Raw genomic sequence first — 4,682 nt, forward strand, 5'->3', positions numbered from 1 at the left:
TAATCACTGTGCTACCATACTGCCTACATCTACACACATACACACTACCCCCCATCACACACCCACACCCACCCACATGCACTCCCAGATGCACACACCCATAAGCATCCTAACACCCACCCCCACACACAGACACCCCCACACACACCCACATATACACAAGCACCCTCACATACAAACACACACCCACATGCATCCCAACACACACAGACAGACACCTACCCACACATACCCACCCACATCTACCCACACATGCGCCCACATGAACTGGCACCCGCACACACCCACATGCAACCCCACACACACACAACCATACCCACACATACACTCACACGCAGACACGCACACACAGAAACAGTCTCGCGCATACACACGCACACATTCGGCCACACACACTCATGCGCACACAGCCAGACATTCACAAACCAACACACCCACCGGGTGAAGTACAACTGCTATTGCTGAAGATTCTTTTAAACTTTTGACGAGACAATGAGTAAAGAAGATCGAGAGTTTCAGGAAATCTGCTTGTTGTTGTAGTGAGTGAGTTTGTTAAGATCAGGGATCAAACCACAACATTTGTTGGGACACTGGACAACAACACCAAACACTTTTTTAATTTTTGAAACTGAGGAAAGGATACTTCACACTAGGAGTGATTTCACTGACCAATAAGTACTTTTTACATTAAAACAAACTTAAAGGGGCTGAGACATCAACACCACAGAAATAGCTTTACAATTAACAGTTGAACAATTCTAAATTTTTAAAAATCCTTTTCACTCTTATCTTATACCATCTCCATCTCCCATGAAGCAAAGCCCATCACAAATCAAAAGCCACTAATAAATAAAGTTAACAAACACATGGTTGATTGCTGTGTACTTTAGATTTTTTCCATGTCGGTGCAACATCGAGGGCCGAAGGGCCTGTACTGCGCTGTATCGTTCTATGTTCTATGTTCTATGTACTTGTACAGATATTTCTTGGAAAGACTGCTTGAAGAGAGAGATAGATCCTTTCAGGAAACAGTCCGTCTCTGTCAGACTATTGCTCAGACTGTTAAACTTTGGCAAAAGCTGCTTCTCAGCTTAAAGCTCCCAGCAAACTAAAACCTAAATTACTTGTTACAGACCTGGCTACTCCCATTAATTGCATCTTTATCCCATTCAGATCCCCTGACCTGTTTGTCTAAGTTTAAACACAATGTTTAAAATTTCTGTCTTCCAGGGAATCTCCAGAAATCATAACAAAATTCCATTTGGTGTCATTTTGTAAATATGGGCAGCACGGTGGCACAGTGGTTAGCACTGTTGCTTCACAACATCAGGTTCGATTCTCGGCTTATGTCACTGTCTGTGCAGAGTCTACACGTTCTCCCGTGTCTGCGTGGGTTTCCTCCGGGTGCTCCAGTTTCCTCCCACAAGTCCCTAAAGACGAGCTGTTAGATGAATTGGACATTCCGAATTCTCCTTCAGTTTACCAGAACAGGCGTCAGAGTGTGGCGACAAGTGGCTTTTCACAGTAACTACATTGCTGTGTTAATGTAAGCCTACTTGTGACCATAATAAAGATTATATTATTACATGGTCAGAATGAATGATGACTTACTTTTGTGGCACCTTAATTACACCTTCTGCAGACACACTGAATGCCTGTATGTTAAACCGGGACTTTTTAAAATAACCTTAACCCAGCCTTTTAATGACATTGCTGCAACATATCTGCACTGTAGGGATTCAATGAGACCATAGGTACATGGATTAGGGTGGAATAATGGAGCGTAGATTAATTTCTTCTTAAGGGCAGCACGGTAGCATTGTGGATAGCACAATTGCTTCACAGCTCCAGAGTCCCAAGTTCGATTCCGGCTTGGGTCACTGTCTGTTTGGAGTCTGCACACCCTCCCCGTGTGTGCGTGGGTTTCCTCCGGGTGCTCCGGTTTCCTCCCACAGTCCAAAGATGTGCAGGTTGAGTGGATTGTCCAAAATTCTATGATTAACCAAGGATAAAAGTTCGGCACAACATTGTGGGCTGAAGGGCCTGTTCTGTGCTGTATTTCTCTCTCAATAGAATATAATCTACATAAACATTTCAGACATTCATCAGTCTGGGCTACAGAGCTATGTACACGGCAAAATTAAATGGGCTGTGAGTAAAGAGGATTCAGAAGTCTTCTAACCTGCACAAGCCACTACTCTGGGTGGAATAGTCGAACCAGAGTCACGCTGGAAAGAATTCTGGTTGTTTGCTGGATAAGGGAATCATTTGTGATCAGACCTCCAATTGGGATGGGAACCTAAATTGTAGTCCCAGTGTACAGGATGTTGAGAGTAGTGAGGTCAGGGATAGGGTTAAAAGCTCGAAAGAGGGCACCGGCAAGCAAGACGCTGGTTTGAAGTGTGTCTATTTCAACGCCAGGAGCATCCAGAATAAGGTGGGTAAGCTTGCAGCATGGGTTGGTACCTGGGATCTCGATGTGGCGATTTCGGAGACATGGGTAGAGCAGGGACAGGAATGGTTGTTGCAGGTTCCAGGATTTAGATGTTTCTGTAAGAACAGAGAAGATGGTAAAAAAGGGGGGGTGTGGCATTGTTAATCAAGGAAAGTATTACGGCGGTAGAAAGGACGTTTGAGGACTCGTCTACTGAGGTAGTATGGGCCGAGGTTAGGAACAAGAGAGGAGAGGTCACCCTGTTGGGAGTTGTCTATAGACCTCCGAATACTTCCAGAGATGTAGAGCAAAGGATTGCAAAGATGATTCTCAACAGGTGCGAGAGTAACAGGGTAGTTGTTATGGGGGACTTTAACTTTCCAAATATTGACTGGAAATACTATAGTTCGAGTACTATAGATGGGTCAGTTTTTGTGCAGTGTGTGCAGGAGGGTTTTCTGACACAGTATGTAGACAGGCCAACAAGGGGAGAGGCCACATTGGATTTGTTACTGGGTAATGAACCCGGCCAGGTGTTAGATTTAGATGTAGGTGAGCACTTGGGTGATAGTGATCACAATTCGGTTATGTTTACTTTAGCAATGGGCAGGGATAGGTATATACCGCAAGGCAAGAATTAAAGCTGGGGGAAAGGCAATTATAATGCTATTCGACAAGATTTAGGATGTATAGGATGGGGAAGGAAACTGCAGGGGATGGGTACACTCGAAATGTGGAGCTTTTCCAAGGAACAGCTACTGCGTGTCCTGGATAAGTATGTACCTGTCAGGCAGGGAGGAAGTTGTCGAGCAAGGGAACCGTGGTTTACTAAGAAAGTTGAAGCACTTGTCAAGAAGAAGAAGAAGGCTTATGTTAGGATGAGACATGAAGGCTCAGTTAGGGCACTTGAGAGTTACAAGTTAGCCAGGAAGGACCTAAAGGGAGAGTTAAGAAGAGTGAGGAGAGGACACGAAAAGTCGTTGGCGGATAGGATCAAGGAAAACCCTAAGGCTTTCTATCGGTATATCAGGAACAAAAGAATGACTAGAGTAAGATTTGGGCCAATCAAGGATAGTAGTGGAAAGTTGTGTGTGGAATCAGAGGAGATAGGGGAAGCGTTAAATGGATATTTTTCGTCAGTGTTTACACTGGAGAAAGACAATGTTGTCGAGGAGAATACTCAGGTTCAGTCGACCAGGCTAGATGGAATTGAGGTCAACAAGGAGGAGGTGTTAGCAATTTTGGAAAATGTAAAAATAGATAAGTCCCCTGGGCCAGATGGGATTTATCCTAGGATTCTCTGGGAAGCCAGGGAGGAGATTGCAGAGCCTTTGTCCTTGATCTTTATGTCGTCTTTGTCGACAGGAATAGTGCCGGAAGACTGGAGGATAGCAAATGTTGTCCCCTTGTTCAAGAAGGGGAGTAGAGCCAACCCTGGTAATTATAAACCTGTGAGCCTTACTTCGGTTGTGGGTAAAATGTTGGAAAAGGTTATAAGAGATAGGGTTTATAATCATCTTGAAAAGAACAAGTTGATTAGCGATAGTCAACACGGTTTTGTGAAGGGTAGGTCATGCCTCACAAACCTTATTGAGTTTTTTGAGAAAGTGACCAAACAGGTGGATGAGGGTAAAGCAGTTGATGTGGTGCATATGGATTTCAGTAAGGCGTTTGATAAGGTTCCCCACGGTAGGCTATTGCAGAAAATAAGGAAGTATGGGATTGAAGGTGATTTAGTGGTTTGGATCAGTAATTGGCTAGCTGAAAGAAGGCAGAGGGTGGTGGTTGATGGCAAATGTTCATCCTGGAGTTCAGTTACTAGTGGTGTACCGCAAGGATCTGTTTTGGGGCCACTGCTGTTTGTCATTTTTATAAATGACCTGGAAGAGGGTGTAAAAGGATGGTTTAGTAAATCTGCAGATGACATGAAGGTCGGTTGAGTTGTGGATGGTGCTGAAGGATGTTATAGGATACAGAGGGACATAGATAAGCTGCAGAGCTGGGCTGAGAGGTGGCAGATGGAGTTTAATGCGGAAAAGTGTGAGGTGGTTCACTTTGGAAGGAGTAACAGGAATGCAGAGTACTGGGCTAATGGCAAGATTCTTGGTAGTGTAGATGAACAGAGAGATCTCGGCATCCAGGTACATAAATCCCTGAAAGTTGCCACCCAGGTTAATAGGGCTGTTAAGAAGGTATATGGTGTGCTAGCCTTTATCAGCAGGGGGATTGAGTTTCGGAGCCACAAGGT

Source organism: Scyliorhinus canicula, chromosome 4, assembly GCF_902713615.1.
Source record: "Scyliorhinus canicula chromosome 4, sScyCan1.1, whole genome shotgun sequence".
In the NCBI taxonomy this organism is placed as follows: domain Eukaryota; kingdom Metazoa; phylum Chordata; class Chondrichthyes; order Carcharhiniformes; family Scyliorhinidae; genus Scyliorhinus; species Scyliorhinus canicula.